The sequence below is a fragment of the Leopardus geoffroyi genome, chromosome B4 (assembly GCF_018350155.1).
Source record: "Leopardus geoffroyi isolate Oge1 chromosome B4, O.geoffroyi_Oge1_pat1.0, whole genome shotgun sequence".
Classification (NCBI taxonomy): Eukaryota; Metazoa; Chordata; class Mammalia; order Carnivora; family Felidae; genus Leopardus; species Leopardus geoffroyi.
The window spans coordinates 22,910,796-22,931,533 of NC_059341.1; the positions used below are offsets into that span (position 1 = coordinate 22,910,796).

Here is a 20,738-nt window from a genome sequence, read left to right on the forward strand (position 1 = left end):
TGTGGGAATTACATAAACGACAAGCCATGAGAAAGGCATTTGAGGCGAAATGAACAAGATCAGACATGAAAACACTTCAGACTTCCCATATATTCAAGGGACAACGGATCGGCCATTTGGCTTGAGTAAATGCCCCATCTGGCTCTTGGTGGACAGTAAGAAGACACATGGAAGAAGCAGATGTGCTTTAAGTCCTGCCACGGTGATTCAGCGTTAAATGAACTTCAAGTTTTCCTCAAAAACACATTTTTTATATGTGATATATGGTGATTGTCAGGATTAAATAAGGTACATAATAAATGTTAAGGTACTTAATAAGGGTTCAGTGTTCACTCTTAAAACCCTAAAAAAATATCTAAAATCTACTTTATCTCCCTGTATGTTTCCAGGAAACAGACATTACAGCCTAGCACTTACAAAAGGCATATTAAGATTAAATAGGCTGGAGCGCCTGGGTGACTCAGTCGGTTGAGCGTCTGCCTTTGGCTCAGGTCATGATCTCACCATCTGTGAGTTCGAGCCCCACGTCAGGCTCTGTGCTGACAGCTTGGAGCCTGGAGCCTGCTTCGGATTCTGTGTCTCTCTCTCTCTCTCCCCCTCCCCCACTCATGCTTTCTCTCTCTCTCTCTCTCTCTCTCTCTCTGTCAAAAATAAACATTAAAAATTTTTTTTTAAATAAAAAATTAAAAAAGATTAAATAAAAGGCTAGTCAATGCCCATAGTATAAACACGTAAAGGGCAATAGGAATAAAAAATATTCAAAGAATGTGACACTCAAAACTGGAGACAAATAAATAAATATTGCATGCTAGAAGTCAAAGCGCTACTAATTAACTTTTTTCTGATTTATGTATTTTTAGGCAAAAACAAGTATAAACTATACAGCTCTTGGGGCACCTGGGTGGCTCAGTCAGTTAAGCATCTGACTCTTGGTTTAGGCTCAGGTCATGATCTCACAGTTCCCTGAGTTCAAGCCCCTCATGGGGCTCCACGTGGACAGCACAGAGCCTGCTTGGGATTCTCCCTCTCCCTCTCTCTCTGCCCCTTCCTGCTTATGCTTGCATGCTCACTCTCTCTCAAAATAAATACATAAACTTTAAAAAATAAACTGTCACAGTTCTTTAACAACCATATCACCTTTCGCAAAGGCTTAACTAGTCTTTTACTTCCAGCTATTGGAGATCTATTCTGATGGTCTGTATTTTTGCTCTCTTCCAACTAGAGGTTTGAGACCATCCTGGCCAACAAAATCTTCTAGAAATATACACAGTTAATCTAACAGAAACAAATTCACTTTTTCCTCACCTTGCCTGTTCATATTATCTGCAGAAAAGCAAAACCATCACCATAAAACCTCCAGGAGCTTACAGGTTATAAAACAGTAGAGGAAGGAGATTAGCAGAAACAAAGATTAAATAAATAAAGATGTCTATAGAACCAGAACACATTAAAATATTTCAAAGAAGAAGTATTATCTGATTTAACTCTTTAAAGAGGAAAGCTTAAAAAATACTATCACCAACATTACTCTTTCTTGGGGGTCCAATGGCCAATTTGCTTGTGAGAATTAACAGATTATACAGGTTAACTTTGTAAACAGCTACTCACAGCTACCTAGACCCTAGCTTTAAAAAAAAATCAGGTACAAAAACACTAATCCAAAGGGATAGACGCACCCTTATGTTTATAGCAGCGTTACTTACAATAGCTAAATTATGGAAGCTGCCCAAGAGTTCATCAATAGATGAATGGATAAAGAAAATGTGGTACACACACACACACACACACACACACAGTGGACTATTATTCAGCCATAAACAAGAATGAAATCTTGCTGTTTGCAACATGAATACAGCTGGAGAGTATAATGCTAAGCAAAATAAGTCAGTCAGAGAAAGACAAATACCCTATGATTTCACTCAGATGTGGAATTTAAGAAACAAAACAAACACGCATAGGGGGAACAAAAGAGGAAAACCAAGAAAGAGACTCTTAACTGTAGGGAACAAACTGATGGTTACCAGAGGGGAGGTGGGTGGGGGGATGGGTGAAATAGATGATGGGGATTAAAGAGTGCACTTATCATGACGAGTACTGAGTAATGTCAAAAGAAGAAGAAGAACAATAGCAACAAAGCTGGAAGACTCACACTCCCCAATTTCAAAACTTACTATGAAACTACAACAGTGGTACTAGCACACTGTAGTATAGGCTAGACATATAGGCCAATGGAATAGAGAGCCCAGAAATAAATCCGCACATATACGGGCAATTCGTTTTCAATATAGGTGCCAGAACCATTCAATGGGGAGAGGATAGTTTTTCAAACAAACAGTGCTGGGAAAACTGGATATCCACAAGAATGAAGTCGTACCTTTACCTTATACCATATAGAAAAACTGGCCTAAAGTGGATCAAAAATCTAAATTTAAGAGCTAAAACTATAAAGGTCTTACAAGATAACATGGAAATTCTCCATGACCTTGGATTTGACAACAGTTTCTTCATTATGATGCCAAAAGCATAGGCGACAAAAGGGAAACATAAATTAGGCTTCATAAAAATTAAAAATCGGATACATTAAATGACACTGTATGGAAAGTAAAAAGAAAACACACAAAACGGGAGAAAATTTGTAAATCATATATCTGATAATGGATTAATATCCAGAATATAAAGAATTCCTACAAGTTAACAACAAAAACCACACCCAATTTAAAAATGGGCAAAGACCTAGAACAGACATTTTTCAAAGATGATAAACAGCCAAGAAGCACATGAAAAGATGCTCATCAGTAGCCATTATGGACATGCAAATCAAAACCACAATGAGATTTCGCTTCATCCATATGGTGGTTGGCTACGATTTTTAAAAAAGTAGTATTTTAAATATAAGATAACGAGTACTGGTGAGGATGTGGAGAGACTACAAGGCTCATACACTGCTGGTAGGAATGTAAAATGGTCAGCCACTGTGGAAAACAGTTCAACAGTTCCCCAAAATGTTAAATTTTTTTTTTTTCAACGTTTATTTATTTTTGGGACAGAGAGAGACAGAGCATGAACGGGGGAGGGGCAGAGAGAGAGGGAGACACAGAATCGGAAACAGGCTCCAGGCTCTGAGCCATCAGCCCAGAGCCCGACGCGGGGCTCGAACTCACGGACCGCGAGATCGTGACCTGGCTGAAGTCGGACGCTTAACCGACTGCGCCACCCAGGCGCCCCAACAGTTCCCCAAAATGTTAAACACAGGATTACTATATGACCCAGCAATTCCATGTCTGAGTATATAATCAAAAGAACTAAAAACAGGGGTTCAAACAGAAACTTGTACACCAATATTTACAGCAGCATTATTACTATAGTCAAGGCAAAAACAGCCCAAATGTACATATCAACAGAGATAAGAAAATACACTATGTACATACAGAAGAATATCATTCAGCCATAAAAAGGAATGAAGTTCTGATGCATTCTACAACATAGGTGAACCTTAAAAACTTTATGCTAAGTGAAATAGTCCAGGCACAACAGGACAAATAATGTATGATTCCATTTATATGAGCTATCTAGGACAGGAAAATTCATATTAAACAGAATAGAGTAGGCGCCCCTCCTCGGTGACTCAGTCGGTTAACTGTCTGACTCTTGATATCAGCTCAGGTCATGATCTCACGGTTCATGGGTTCGAGCCCTGACAGCTCGAAGCCTGCTTGCAATCCTCTCTCTCCCTCTCTCTCTGCCCCTCCCCTGCTTGTGCTCTCTGTCTCACAATAAATAAATAAACTTTAAAAAAATAGAACAGAGGTTACTAGGGGTTAGGGGAATGGGGAGTTATAGCTCAATGGGTACAAAGTTTCTGTGCAGGATTATGAAAATGTTCTAGAAAGAGTGATCATTACACAACACAGTGAATTGTATTTAATGCACTTAACTGTACATGTAAAAATGGTACACATTTCATGTTATGTGTGTTTCACCACAATAAAAAAAGTTAATCAAAAACTTCTGAACCAAGAAAAAAATATGAACTATAATTACTGATCATAACTAAGGGAAACATTACAACATAGGCTCTTACCTACATAAGAATCTAGTACTACAGTAATTAAGTACAATACTGTCATAAGCAAACAAATCAACTACTTTTTTTTTTTATTACAAACTGAATTCAGAGAAGTTTACTTATTTATGTTGGCTTCCAAAACAAATCAAAGGCTGAGATAAAATTAAATTGCCTAATAGTTGTATGCCAGTCTCCTTAAACCCAAGACATATCAACATTTTGCAACTTAAAATCTACAGAACATGTAGTTTTTCAATAATTTTTCATATTCAACTATCTTTAAGTTTTCAATGTTAGCTACAACTAAGAAAAAAAATAAAAATTAAAAAATTTTCTCTATCAAAAAACAAAACTTAAGAATTTTTCCGAACTACTAGGAGGATAAGAGAAGTCCAATGATATGATGTAATAATATGATGTTAGGGCTATAAATTAAAGGTTTAAGAGGTCAACTTTCTGAAAGGTACAGCAACTCTCTCTCCCTGACCATTCTCAAAAAAAAAAAAAAAAAAAAGCTTTGGAATTAGATCTTAGAAATCACAGAAGCTAAAAGTATTTTGATTTCCTTCTTTTTAAAAAATATAGTTGGAGGGGCGCCTGGGTGGCGCAGTCAGTTAAGCGTCCGACTGCAGCCAGGTCACGATCTCGCAGTCCGTGAGTTCGAGCCCCGCGTCGGGCTCTGGGCTGATGGCTCGGAGCCTGGAGCCTGTTTCCTGTGTCTCCCTCTCTCTCTGCCCCTCCCCCGTTCGCTCTGTCTCTCTCTGTCCCAAAAATAAATAAACGTTGAAAAAAAAAATTTAAAAAAAAAAATATAGTTGGAGGATTTGAGCGTGAGGAAAGACAACTTCTCATTAACTTCTCATTAACTTCTCTTTATATTTAATTTTTTTTCCTTGTTTTGCATTTTTTAAAAAATATGGACTACTTCACCAATGTGTGTGTCATCTTTGTGCAGGTGACATCCTAATCTCCATATTGTTCCGGTTTTAGAACAATGTGTGCGGCTCACGTGAGCAGTGTCTTGTATTCTTAATTGCATTTTTCATATATTTTCATTGAGGCATAAATATTTACACATTTAAACATTTCCAATGTTTAACTCTTATAAAGCATAGCTCGTAAGTGTATACGACACGTTACAAATACATGCATCTAAGTAATTCCCCCAACCTCAAGAGACAGAACATTTCCATCACCCCCAGGAAGTTTGCCGTGTGTCCCAGTCATTCTGGAAATAATCCCCTTTACCCACAGAGGCAATGTGCATCCATCGTGCTATTCATTATATTGATATTCATCCATATTGCTGCATGCACACACAGCCAGCTGCTTTTTATTGCCAAAAAGTATTCCACAGTAGGAATACATGAAAATCTATTTATTTTCCTATTAATAGACATTGAGTTGTTTCTAGTTTGAAGCTATCTTGAATAAAGCTGTTATGAACATTCCTGAACAAGCCTTTTGTGTGAACGTGTGTTTTATTTCCCTTGGGGGTAATTACGTAGGAATGAAAATGCTAGATCATAAAGTAGGTATATGTTGAACTTGATAAGAAAATGACAAAGGTTTTTAAAAATATGGTGGCATTTTACACTCTGATCAGCAGTGTAGCAGAGGTCACGGTGCTCTACATCCTAACTAAAATCTGGTGTTGTCAAACTGCTTTCCTTTTACATAAATTCTGATGAAGTTTAATTTATACACAAGAAAGTACACCCCTATAAAATGCACAGTTCAGTGAATTCTGACTATAGATACCCATATAACCACAACCACCATACAATCAAGAACATTTTCATCACCCCAACTCCCTTCATGCTCCTTTGCAATCAAAGCCCTCCCAGCTCCAGGCAACCCGTGATCTGCGCTCTGTCACTAAGGCTTAGTTTACTCAGTTCTAGAATTTTATGTCAGTAGAATCAGACGTTATGCACTCTTCCAAGTCTGGCTTCTTTTTTCTCAACATTTTGAGATTCATTTGTGTTGTTGAGTATATCAATACTTCTTTTTAAATTTCTGAGCAGCATTCCATTATGTGGATATACCATTATTTATTGATGGATTTGGGGTTGCTTCAAATTTGGGAATACTATGAATAAAACTGTTATGAAATTAATGTACAAGTCTTTTTGAGGACATTGGTTTTCATTTCCCTTGGGTAAGTACCTAGGAGTGGGCCACATGATAAATGTATGCCAAAATATTTTCCTAAATGGCTGTGTCATTTTGCATCCCTCTCAGCAATGTTTAAGAGTATGGCTGCCCCACCTACCCAACAACCCTTGGTACTTTTATTCTTCTTACGTTTAGCTTTCTAGTAAGAGTACAGTGGTAGCTCATTGTAGTTTTAATTTGCATTTTTTTTCCCCTAATGGTTGACACCACTGAACATCTTCTCATGTGCTGAAATACGGTTCCTATATCTTCTTTTATGTAGTTCAACTTTTCCCCATTTTAAAAATTGGGTTGTCTGGAAGCAGGTCTTTGATCAGATATATGTTTTACAAATATATTTTCTCCCCACCTGTGGCTTTGCTTTTCATTCTCTTAACGGTGCTTTACAAAGAGCAAAAGGTTTTAATTTTGATGAAATCCAATTTATCAGTTTGTTTTCTTTTCTGGTTAGTGCTTCTTGTGTCCTGTCTCAGAACTCTTTGTCTAACCCCCAAAGTCATACATATTTTGTTCTTTGCTAGAAGTTTTATTGTCTTAGCTTTTACATGTATGTCAGTGATCTATTTAGGGTTGATTTTTCTGTGGGATGTAAGGTAAAGGTTCATGTTTGTCCATATGGATATCGACTTGTTCCAGCACCACCTGAATAACCTCACTGAATTCAAATGATCAAATACACACACAAGGGTCTCCCAACTCTCCACTGCCTTCCACTGCTATACAGATCTATCATTATGCCAATTCTATACTGTCTCTATTTTTGTAGCTTTCAACATTATAAAACAGTATTATAAATAAGTAATATAAAACTACTCTTTTTCAAAACAGTTTTGGCTACTCTGTGTCCTTGGCATTTTCAAATAAATTTTAGAATTAACTTGTTTATTTATAAAAAAAATTTTTGTTAAGCCTTGCTAGAACTTTAACTGGGATTGAACTGGTTTTATATAGCAATTTGTGGCTAAGTCATATCTTAATATTGAGTCTTCCAATCCATAACATAGGGTATCTCTCCATATTTAGGTTGTCTTTAAGGTATTAAAATAAGGCTATGTTTTTATTTCATTTTCCAATTGTTCAATGTATAGAAATACACTGATTTCTGCACAGTAGCAGAAATAGTAGTTGTATCCTTGTGTCTCGTGACCTTGCAAAATCTACTTACTAGTTCTAGAAAGTATTTTTGATAGATTCCTTACAAAGTTCTATGTGCACAATCATGTTGTCTGCAAATAAAGAGTTTGACTTCTTCCTTCCCTTTTTCCTTCCTTCATTTCCTTTTCATGATTTGTTACACTAAGTAGGGACTCCAGTACGTTGCTGAATAGATGTACTGAGGGCAGACATCCTCACCCTGTTCCTAACCTTGCTAGCAAAGTATTCAAGATTTCTCCACGTATGATAGCTGGAGCTTTTTTCATAAAACTCCCTTATCAAATTGGGTAAATGTCCTTATATTCCAGTTTTCTGAGAGATTTTATGAGGAATGAGTGTTAAATTTTGTCAAATGCTTTTTCTGCATCTACTGAGATGATGACCACATGAGTTTTCTCCTTAGTTGTATTATGTTAAATTGTTAAATTTGTTCATTATTAATATGTTAAAATGACAAGCTTTCATTTCTGGGATAACTCCCACTTAATCATGACATTATTATCCTTTGCATATACTGACAGATTTGACTTGCTAACATTTCGTTAAGAATTCTATCTACAGCCATAATGGTTCTTGGTCTGAATGTTCCTTATAACTTTCTTGTCTAGTTATTACCAGGCTGATGCTGGGTCTCATAAAAAGGAGAGGGTGAGTCTTCTTCCACCTCGTGTTTTGAGTTTGTATAGTATTGGTAGGATTTCTTTCTTAAACACGTGATAGACTCTATCCGTGCAGCCATCAGAATCTGCAGTCTTCTTTGTGGGGAGGCTTTTCATTACAAATTCTATTTCTTTAACATTTATGACACTAGTTAGATTTTTTTTATTTCTCCTGTGCCAGTTTTGATAATTTGTATCCCCCAAGGTGTGATACTATGATTTATAATAAGAAATACATATTTGGTCTTCATCCCCATTCCTGGCACAGAGTTCCTAAAACCCTTGGAATTTCCTAAGTGGGGAGAGCAACAATGGTGTCTTTTGTTGTGTTAATGAGGTGACTTTTGGACTGCACCTAAGAATAGGGGCTGGTTGCCAAGAGAACCAACCCTGTGATTAGACTTGGAAGTTTCAGTCCCAACCCTCTGACCTCAGGGAAAGAGAGAGGGCTGGAGTTCGAATCATTCCCCAATGGCGAATCATTGAATCAATTATGCATATGTAATGGAGCCTCACTATAAACCCAAAAGGATGGGGTTCAAAAGCTTCCAGGTTGGTGAACATGTGAGGATTTGGGGAGAGTGGTGCACCTAGAGAGGACATGCAAGCTCTATACCCCACCCTTGCCCCACACCTTGCCCTAGGCATCTCCCCCATCTGCCTGTGCCTGAATTGTATTCTTTTAAAATAAACCGGTGATCTAGTCAGTAATATGGTTTTCTGAGTTCTGTGAGTCACTCTACCAAACTAATTGAACCCAAGGAGGGGGTTGTAGGAACCTCTGATCTACAGCCATCTACAGCTGGTGGGTCAGGCAACAACCTGGCAGCTGAAGGGAGGGGGCTGCCTTCCAGGAATGAGCCCTTAAGCTGTGGGATCTGATGATCTGATGCTAGGATGTCATCTCCAGGTACACAGCGTCAGAACTGAGTAGAACTGTAGGACACCTAGTTGGTGTCGGAGAATTGCCTGGGGTGGGAACCCACACCCCCCACAAACGCAAACAAGTCTGAACGGGTACCAGAATTCTTACACAGAATTTGCCCATTTCATCTACACTGTCAAATTCACAGACATAAAGTTGTCCATAATATCCCCTTTTCATCTTTTTAAATGTCTGCAGGCTCTGAATGATGTCCCCTCTTTTATTCCTGATATCAGTATCTTCTGTTTTCCCTCTTAAATCACACAAACTGATTTCTAAAGTTTGAAATCCTTTCCAGAGACTGACATAAAGTTGCTATCTGGTCCGCTGTCAATTCAAAGCCAACTAGAAAAGACATACTGTCAAAAATCTGCTAAACATTTCACCAGAGCTTGGCAAAATCCAGTAGTATTCACTCTCTAAGCCATATGTTTTTGGTATCCTTATGCATCCTGAAGACATACGAAAATTTCAGAGCCTTAAGTATCGGCCTTTTTTCCTAGAGATCCCGCTTGATCCAAACATAGTGTTTCAGCAACTAGTTCAAGGTAAGAGTTAGATAAAAGATTATGATGATCAAATTAAAGGCAGCCGAGAGTGGTGACAGAAGCTAAGGATTAAACAGGGAAAAACGATTCCTCTTCCAAGTTCCTCTAAACTGAAGAGAATTTGCATTATCTCTTATCTAGAGCAGATGCAGTTCTAGTAACCATAAACTATGAATATGAAATGAGGTTTTGTCAATATCTTCAGCGAGGGATTCTATTTGATTCATACCACCCCGAGGGAGATTCCAATGACACCTAGTCTCTCCCACTAAGTCTATAGTGTATAGTGTAACCCTTGTCAAAGGGTACAAGGTTTCAGTTATGCAAGGTTCTGGAGTTCTACTATACAGCACAGTGCTTATAACTAACAATACTGCACTGGACACTTAAAATTTGCTAAGAGGATGGATTTTTTTTTTCTTTTTTGAGAGAGAGAGAGAGAGAGAGAGAGACAGACAGAGTGTAACCAGGGGAAGGGCAGAGAGAGGGGGAGACACAGAATCCGAAGCAGCCTCCAGGCTCTGAGCTGTCAGCACAGAGCCCGATGCTGGGCTTGAACTCACAAACTGTGACATCAATGACCTGAGCCGAAGTTGGACACTTAACCCAGGCGCCCCAGTAGATCTTAATTTAATGGGTTTTACCACAAAAATAACAATAATAATAATAGTACAAATAGCAGTAGCAATAATACAGGGGCAAGAGGAAACTTTGGGAGGTGATGATTATGTTTATAGCCTTAATGGAGGGAATGACTTCATGGTATATACTTATCCCCAAACTCACTGAGCTGTACACATTAAATATGTACAGCTTTTTACATATCAATCATACTTCAATAAAGGGATTAAAAACACCAAGGCATTGGGGTACCTAGGTGGCTCAGTTGGTTAAGTGTCCAACTTGATTTCAGCTCAGGTCATGATCTCATGGTTTGTGGGTTTGAGCCCAGCATCAAACTCCATGCTGGCAGTGCAGAGCCTGCTTGGGATTCTCTACCTCCTGCTTTCTCTGCCCCTTCCCTGCTTGTGCTCTCTCTCTCTCAAAATATAAATAAATAAACTTAAAAAAAATTTTAAAGGCCAAGGTATCTAAAATATTCAGAACCCTAAAATATTTGGGCATCTAACAACTACTGTAACAGCAGGACCTTTGAAGAAGCAAGCCACGGACCTCTGTTTAAACAGCTTTGCATCAAAGGCAACTAGTGAAGTTTGGATTTCCTATTAAATCTCTCAGAAACAGTCTTTACCTAGGAAAAGAAAGTAAAGGAAGTCCATTCACCACTGCTATTCCTTCTTCTATCGATGTATTCATACCTGCTTTTTAGTATTTCTTGGCAAACAGAGATTCAACCATGGGGTCTAAGATAAACATCACTTCCTAGAAGAAAAGAAATACATCGCATATTTGCCATGACATTCAAGGACATCGGTTTTCTCAAAGGCTTCTCTTAATCCTGTGAATTCAAATCATTCTCTTTTGAGATGCCTCTCAACCTCCGTTATGCCTTCTCCATTTCTCTACTGGTCTCACTCTGTCAGATCCTCCCGGTCGGTGGCTTTGCTCCTTCTCCAACATTACTTTCAATGACTTCAAGAAATCCTGCTTCTTTTGCAGAATTAGCAATTGGACTCTATAATTAGCTTACATTGTATTTGCATTGTGATAACACAATGTGGATAACTAGTGCATCTCACAGTCCATGAGACTGAAAGACAAAACGGACTCAATGGACAGACAGAACAGGGGCTAGTGTTAAAAGAGGAAGGGTATGTAGAGGGAATTATTCTGTTAATAATTATTACTTACGTTAGAATGCATTCTGAAACCCTTCAGGATGTATACTCAGATAAAGAGTACCATATATATACATGAATGATATATATGAAAGAGCACATATATAGAGATAATGTGTATATATATGTTTTCTGCCGTTGTAACTTTTCCTAGTCTTGACACAGAGTTAATATGAACAAATGATTATAAGATGCACAGAAGAAATTATTCTACCAGTTACTTGCTCAAAGAAAATATACCCTTCTGTCAATGACATGAAACAAATTACTTTTCTAATACAGCTAAAAGGTAACAATAACTTCAATATGACCACAGAATTCTATCAGTTTTAAAATGGTAACTTCTGATTAAAATATAACATACAAAAAAGTGGGACTATCTCACTGTTGAATTTTAAAGTGCTCTTTTGACTTAAAGTTTATTTTATATGAAACGAATATTACTTTGGTATACCAATGACCTGTAGAATATATATACGATTACAAATAGAAGAAAATAATGTTAATCCTGAAGTGTTCGCTGGCTTAGTCATTTAAATTCTGTCTCCATATTTCTGCCTGTTTTCTTTATACTGATGTCAATTTGGTCAGAAAAATTCCAAAATCAGGGTACCATAAGAATTCAGACTTTGGAAGGAGCTATGAATGTCATTTAGGCCTGTTGTTCTCAAACTTGGAAGGTCACCAGGGAATCTTTTTTAAAGTTAAGGCTTTTCAGTCTCACTTCCAGGGATTCTAATTCATTAGCTTAATGGTGGGAACAAAAATCTGTAGTTTTATAAGTTATACAAGTGATTATAACGATCACCCAGATTGGTCTGACTTAAATTCCTACCAAAGCAGGAATTCTGTCTGTTATTCCCCAAGTGAAGGTCATTCTATTTGCAAAGAACACATTCAATTTCAGTTACCTTCTATTAAAAAAAAAAAAAAAAAAATTCTTCTGAATACTTAGCTCAATCAATTGGCTCATCTATCTATCCACTGACCTTAGTTCTGCCCTTCACAGCATACAAAATAAATCTTATCTCTTTTCCATATTACAATCCTTGAAAATAACTTGGTACAGTGCTTTGTAATTTTCTTTTCCTGCACTTACAAAATTGGTAAGATCCACATATGTGTGTGTGTCTAGGTATATGTCTGTCTGTCTGTCTATCTATCTAGAGAGACATACACACATCCATCTACAGAGACACATAAACACAGAAGGGGTGCCAACCCACACACACTTCAAAATCTGTGTGTAACTTTCGACTCCCCAGAACTCAGCCACTAATAGCCTCCTATTGACTGGAAGCCTTACTGATGACAGAAACAGTCAGCTAACACATATTCTGTATATGATATGTATTATATACTGTATTCTTATAATAAAGTAAGCTAGATAAAAATGTTATTAACAAAACCATAAGGAAGAGAAAATACATTTACAGCACTGTCTTCTCTTTGTCAAAAAATGTTCACATTTTAGACCCACACAGTTCAAATGTCCATTGTTCAAGGGTCAATTGTATATATCTTCCCTATGGGCAGAGAAGGGTGTCAGTAATATATTATTAAATGGAAAAAAAAATAAATTGAAAACATTTCCTAAAAGCATTAAAATAAAGAAATGATTTCAACTAGGTGCCCAGAGCATTTCTTTCCCCTCACATTCACTCGGTAGGTAACATGTTTCAGAAGCCAATATGCAGAACCCAGAGGAGAAAGTAGGTCTCCTTGACCAAGCTAACACAAATTCTTTTAAATGCAGAATCTTTATTAGCAAAATGCTGGGGATTACAGATGTCTAGATATCTTGAGGTTAAAACAAAAAAAATGATGCCTATTAATCCCCAAGATCACAACAGCTAAGACATATCCAGATGAAATGTAATCATTAGTCCAGCTTTCCATCTATCGATATTCAAGGATACTCTCCGCATTGTAAGAAAAAGGAAAAACAAAATGTTCCTAAGAATGTAAGTTCTGTCAAGTTGTATTAAAGATTAAGACAGTGAACAAGAGTGTAAGTCAAGAGACTGTGTCCTCACTAGGTTGTAAGAAGGAAAAGAAGTTGCAGGATCAGGAGCAGGTCGCGTATGTAGCACTACTCATAATTGTGCCAGATGTGGATCTAGAACAGGGATACACATACAAGAGGGAAAGGCAATAAAAAAACCAATTCTGAATCAAAAACACACCCAATATCAAATAGAAGACTCAACAGCAGCTGGTGCGACTAAGGAAAAGTAAATACGCTCTTTAACTTGCCATCTTTTGGTAGTAATAGCTAGCTCTGGGCTGCCTAAAAAATTTCCCCAAAACAGATGAATATTCAGAAATATCAAATTTGAGCTCTAGATCTATTCTCTTATTCACAAATCTACACAGCAGGATTTCTTGCATAGTAATAGATAACCGGAAAAAAAGAGGACTTACAAAAACAATTTCCATCACATTTAGTTTCTTTAACCTAAGTACGAGGTGACCAGTTGTCTTTCAGATAATTTTAGAAGTACCAAAGGCCATCTTCCGTATTTTTTTCTGAAGTAAACTACTTGCACAATACTCGTTTTTTTAAGAATAAGACAATTTCAACTAAAAAACTATTTTGGTGGAAACAATCCAGAATTAAGCTTTTAAATGGAGATGTTCTCCTCCTCCAGACCAACAGAACTTACAGAAGGCTCATAAGATTTAACATATTTAATTCTTTCTGGTCAATTGAAATTAGATAAATAATAGGACAATCTTTAAGCCCACTAACCTTTCGTTTTACTAATCTAATCACATCAACCAGAAAGAAAAACAAGTGCCTACCATATGGTCTTTCTGTAATAGAAGATAGCTGCATTCAATAACAGCATCTGTGCATCTTCAGCGACACTAGCATTGCTCATACTTAAGTCACCATGATGTTAAATATAATAAGATGACAGGTCCCTTCACAGAGCAAAGAACAAAAGAAACTGAATTATCACTTTCATGCTAGATTATCTGACCTGGTAAAAAGTACAGAAATGAAGAAAGGATCAGAGATTATGTAATCAAGGAATAAGGACTTCATAAAATGTTTAGCTTGGAAGAAACGAATGCTAAGGAACACGAACAATGTGTGGAGAAATCTTCTTTTGGCCGGGGTACTCATTTGTTGATGGCCTGTATCTAGTTACGTGTCCCACTCAATACAGCCAAATCCAGACTCCTGCGGAAATGTCCCTCCATACTTGCTGTTGGCTACTGCTGCCATTCTTAATTCTGAGAGGCTTCACCTTTAATCCCAACCTGCAGCACAAAGCTTTTGACACACAATGATATTCTGACATCTAGACTCAGGTATACAAAGGAACACATGTTTAAATAACAGTGTTAGATTACATGGTACTACAACTAGCCTGGAGTGAATCCTAGGCCTCCACTGAAAAAAACACATACTTTAAAAAAAAAAAAAAAAATTAAGTACTGTTTTGAGTAGTGTGAATCCTTTTCAAAAAGTATTTAAGTATTACTTTAAGCAGTGTAGGCTTCCTAGAAACCAAAATTTTCACAAGACTAGTAACGTATTGCTTATTTTTTAAAATCTGTCAATGGTGTCTTCTTATTGCAGTTTTGGAATCAGGCAACAAAGAGAAAATACAAAAATAATATCACTCCAAATTCTCATCGTCTAGAACTAACAAGTGCTAACATTTTGTCATAGTCAATGTTGTGAACAATTTTAACTTACAATGAAAAGTCTATGATATGAACAATATTTAATAAAGAGCATTAATACATTGGCCATTCATTTTAAGAAAAAAAAGATCACCAATACAGACATTATCTTTTTATAGTTTCCCCACCAGCCTGATTCCCCATCCACCAGTCTATTAATTACCATTATCTCACCTCTTAGTGCAAATCATTTCATTCATTTCTGCTGCACACTGTCTGGGTTACTGTTACTTGGATACCAGCTTCCCAAAGGGAAGAAAGATGCAAAGAAAAAAGGCACCAAAAATGTGAACAGCAGTTGGTCCTAACGGAAACGGAGGTCTCAGAGACAAAACACCCTACACACTTCTGTCTCATCTAAATTAAGCATTCACATGTTATGTACCCATAGATAAACTCAATAACACTTTGGAATTTTTCTTAAGTCTTGATTCACTCGTTCATCCGCTCATTGGGGAAAAAAAAAATGTCTGTGGGCCTATAATGTGCAAGGCATCGTTCTAGGCACAGAAAATACAACGTGAACGAAACAAACTGCACTGAACACATTCTAGATGTACGATCTGTCCAAATAAATAAGCAAAATCAGATGGATAAGCTATGTCAGAGGGAGATGAAGCGATAGGGGAGCAAAATACAACAAGGAAGGAGGGATGGTCGTGTCATGGAACAGGGGAGAGGCCTTCACTAAACCTAACTAACGGTCAGCAAAGGCGACACTCAGGTGACCTCAAGGCAAAACCTCAAGGAGACAAGGAAACGAGCCGTGCAGAGGCCTGAGCGGGGAGAGTGTTCCACATGGAGGGCACGGCTAGTGGGAAGGCTCTGGGGAATGCCATGCCCAGTGTGTATATACAAGAGTCCAGAAGGGCTAGTACAGAGGGAGGACAGTGAAAGTAGCAGGAGGTGAGATCAGGGAGGTGGGAGGGCGGACTGGGACTGTGCATGGAAGAACTTCGGCTTTTAACCCTGAGGGAAACGAGAGGCCATCAGAGGAATGGGAGCAGAAGAGTGACCCTCTGATGTACAGAGAGACGGTACCACCCGCTCTGGTCTGGTTACCGTGTGGAGAACAGACTCCAAGTTGGCAAGCACTGAAGCTGAGAGACAGTCAACCCGATTTGCAAGGTATGCATGAGGGAGATCAAAGATCACTCCAAGAAGCCTGACCTGGAAGGTGAGAGTGCCAGTGCTTGAGAGGAGGAGAAAACTGGGAAGGTGGGCAGGAGTGGTTTTTGACATGCCTCTTTACTATCTATCCAAGAAGAGACAGAGTGGCCAGGTGAATGCAGGAACCTGAATTCAAACAGGGGTGGAGACACACACACACACACACACACACACACACACACACACACACACTCATAGGTGTATATATGAATTATCAGTATATACTTGATACTTAAAACCAAAGTGCTAACCATCACACCATGGAACCCCACTTGATATTTAAAATCATAAAACAGGGGCACCTGGGTGATTCAATCTGTTAAACGTCTGACTCTTGGTTTCAGCTCAGGTCATGATCTCACGGTTTCACGGTTTGAGTCTGGTGCTTGGGATTCTCTCTCCCTCTCTCTATGCCTCTCCCCCACTCGCGCTGTCTCTCTCTCAAAATCAATAAATAAACTTAAAAAAAAAACACTTTTAATAATAAGTAAAACCATAAAACTGAGCACAGAGAGAAGAAAAGAGGGCCAAACTGAGCCCTGCTGTATATGAAGATTTAGCAGGCCAGAAAGTTGAGGAAACTTCAGGGACTGAGAAGGAAGGATCAGTGAGGCAGGCAGATCATCAAGACAGTACAATACACTGGAATCTAAGTGAACTCTGAATAAAAATTAAAGCCTTTCCTATGTATTCATTCATTAATTCCACAATATTTATTAAGCACCTACTATGAGCCAGACACAGTAGAAACAAACATGGCACCTGGTCCTATGGGGGCTGCAGTCCAGGGGGGAATAGAGATAAACAAACACGTAAGGACTATTCCCGAGAAAGTACGGGGTGTTTGGGGGATATCTCACTGGGGGCCACTAATCCAGCCTGGGAGGATCAGAAAAGGCTTTCCTGATGAAGTGAAATTAAAGAAAAGACCAGAATGATGAGTCAAAATCAGGCATGGAGGGGTGGCAGGTGGAGGAGGGGGAGCTGGAGGGAAGGGTGAAAGAAAACAGCATTTGTGAGGGCCCAAAGCGGAGACTTGTGTTGCCCCAGCGGACCTGACAGCAGTTCAGTACTGAAGTGTAGGAAGAGGTGACATATGACAGGAGAAGGGCAGGACAGGTGCCTTTCTTCCAAAGGCAGTGGGAAGCCCGATAACTGTTTTCTACAGGGGAACGTTGAGGAGGAGCACTCTGACGACTGCACGGGCAGAGCGTTGGCTGGTGACAAGGCTGGGCAACCGGGAGAGGAGTTCGGAAGTGAGAAGCCGCTGACCTGAACTCGGGTAGTGGTGGTGGGATTTGGAATGCAGACTCCACAGGACTTTGGATAGGAGCAATGAGGAGAGAGAAGGGTCAAGGGTGCTAACCTGGTCTTTGATGGGGACAGATAAGGAGGTGGCGTTGCTACTCACAGAAAGAAGGAACTCAGCAAGAGGAGTCGAATTTGTTAAATTTGAAATGCCTTTGGGCATTTTTTTGGATTAAAAAAAAAACTGGTAAAGAGGCAAGAGGTTCCATAGGTCTGAAGATCAACTCTGAAACCTGGGATTGAGCTGTAAGTTTAGAATCACCAGCATGCAGAATAAAGCCATGGGAGAGTGTAAAATGAAACCCAGGGAGAAAAGAGAGGAGTAGAGGAATGGCAAGAGCCTGGCTCTAGGTAAAGCCAACATGAAAGGGGCAGCAGAGGAAGAAGAAGCGGAGGGAGGAAGGGACAGAGACAGAGAACAGGAGAGCACCTGAGAAGGAACGAGGGGGTCTGGGATCGAAGCAAAGTGCACAGGTATTCCAGAAAGAACAGCAAAAGGATGAACTCTTGTGAGTTCATACACAGGAAAATGCCTTCCTGTATCATTTACACCATTCCAAAATCAACCAACCATTGTCTTTCATCAGCTATGGTACGCTGTAGTCACAGGATAATCTCAGGCTGGATGAAGAAGCACGCCATAAAATGAAAGAAATTAATTAGCATTAGTAAATAAGCCTGTCTTGATAACAGGCAGTGAAAAGTGCTAAAAATTCTATCACTGGGCCAAACGAGGGCCTACAGAGTGAAATAAATATGAGAAATAGGAAAAATAACGTGCTCTAAAAAGCTGAGGAAAAAGTTTTTGCCTTTGGTTTAAAAAAAAAAAAAAAAAAAAAAAGCAAGTTGGACCCTAAAGGATGAGCTCTATAGGGTATGAAAGGGGTGATCAGATCACCAAATCTAAACTAAGTGATTCTGTAAGCAAAGCTCCTCAAGGCTGGCTGTCAGAACACTTCACAGATGAGGCTGTACACACACACACACACACACACACACACACACACACACACACACACACACCAAAGCACACTTAGCCGGCTCAGAGTGCAGGAAACCATATTTTCAGATATCTAAAGTATTTAATTCTGTATGAAGAGAACTGTGCTATCCTTACCGCACAATCCTTAAATACATTCTACGAAATTGTCACAATTCATTATTTGAAGAGGACTGTTATTTGTTTGGTTTTTAACCTTCTGATATATTCTTGGGGAGTGGTGCTTACATTTATTCATGTATCAACACAATTAGATTCTAATACAGAAGATGAACAAGAAGTTTCTGAATGTTTTCCAACAAAGCAATAGACCTTATCTATAAAAAGTGGAGTTAGCTAATTAGATAAATCCTGAATCAGAGATTTCTATTAATTCACTGCACCGATTTCTTCTGTCCTGCACAGTTAAGTTTCTTGGATGATTAACAGCATCGATATTAAGACATATATATATGCTCGTCTTTTTTTAGGTTAAAACACATACCAATTTACTATTCAAACACACATTTAGGAACATAGCTATTGGTTTCTAAAATTTTTTAAAGAATGACAGTATTACTCCAGAATGTAATACTTCTAATAAAATTAAACACAAAAATTAATTGCAGTGTCAAAGACTTAAATTATCTATCAACCCGAAGTATTCCAGTGGCAAGTCTCATTTTATTACTAATAAATACAAGATTTAACATGCTTCAGAAGTATCAAGGAGAGCTAAATACACAACAATGAAACAGGCAATAATTACTCCTTACCCTGAGATTTTAAGATGCTGTCTGATAGCATATAGCCCCTTTATTTCTATTTCGCATAGAATGTAAGCTATATACCTATTCTTTAAAAACAATATTATAGCTTAACACCAAACTCAAGTTCTATGTATAACCTTTAAATGAGCAAAATACAGGCAATGTAATGTTTTCTTGTTTCCCAAACTAGAAATAATGTGGCCATCCCAGCAGTAACATCCAAATGAAAACAAATTTCACAGTCCTTAAAAAAATACATAACTGTCAGTGTTAATATAAGCCAAGTTTGCAACTGGAAACATTGCTTTCTAGCCAAGGACAAGATGTGTCTATTAGAAATTCTTGGTTTCAGGACAACCCTTAACTGACAAAAAAAAAAAAAAAAAAAAAAAAAAAAAAGAAATCAAACAACATTAGTTCTTGCAAATATAATGCAAATAGCATGCTAATTAAAGTATTCACAAGACAATGACAAATAAGGCTTTGGGACCACAGCACATATTATTATGTAACTACAATACACATTAAGCAATCACCAAAGTTGTAGGGAGGCCTTCCAAAAGGAGTTATTATGGTTTACCGTGATCAGAGGATTGTGGTGTTACACTTAATCACATTTTACCTGCAAGCAGGTGTTTACAGGTGTCAAAAAGTAAAACACTGGTTCTAACTGCAAACCTACAGTTCTAAAAAGTTGTACAGTAATGGCATACTGTGCCTACCTCCCTGTATTTTCTGCATAAACTTTCTAATCCAATATGAAGTCAGATACATGAAGCAAGTTCTTCTGCATGCTTTAAACACAAAAATTTAACCTGATTCATTTTTACTAAAATGCCAAAACTCACACACTCAGAACTAGAACCTGTGGCCGTAAAGTTAAAATTTAACACTTGCAAAGCACAAGTGACAGAATGAGAGCAAAGGCTCTTTGGGGGATGTTACTGTTATCTATCCAATCTGTCAATAAAAATAGAGACGGCTCAAAAGTAAAGCTTAAAATTCAGCACATTTAGCAAGCAAATTACAGAAATCCCCAATAACCAAGTAAACACAATATAGTCATTACAGAACTCCAAACATGAAGAGAGGCAACGGGGTACATGGGTGTAATAAATCAATGGATTTTCTGATTTCTGTCCTGCCTGCTCCAAAAAATTTCAGGAAGCCTGGCACAGAATCTTCTGAGCCCTCCCAGAGACGATGGGCTAAAGGCGATGCAAGCCACCTGACCCCCCGGGGCGGCTCACAGAACTTCTGAGCAGTGAAAGGCAGGCATAAATAAAAGGAGAGCAAAGGCAGGAGATTTTTCAGGGAGTTGGAGTTACAACTCTATAAATCTTTTTTTTTTCCAAGGCTGTGCTTAAACTGTCCATGGGGAAAGACCTGTTTTTCGACCCAGAACAGAGGTCCACACCAACGGTAAGCCAGAATACCCACCAAAGCCAAAGTGAGACTGAGGTCCCGTGGCAACAAGCGTCA

The 20,738-nt window shown here is 38.4% G+C and overlaps 1 protein-coding gene and 1 pseudogene across 1 annotated transcript in view; both read right to left on the reverse strand.

Annotated features, from left to right (window-relative positions):
* The window catches only part of ARHGAP21 (Rho GTPase activating protein 21), a 135,596-nt gene that overhangs the window by 112,951 nt on the left and 1,907 nt on the right, over window positions 1-20,738 (reverse strand).
* Window positions 4,977-5,076, reverse strand: LOC123592305 (annotated as a pseudogene).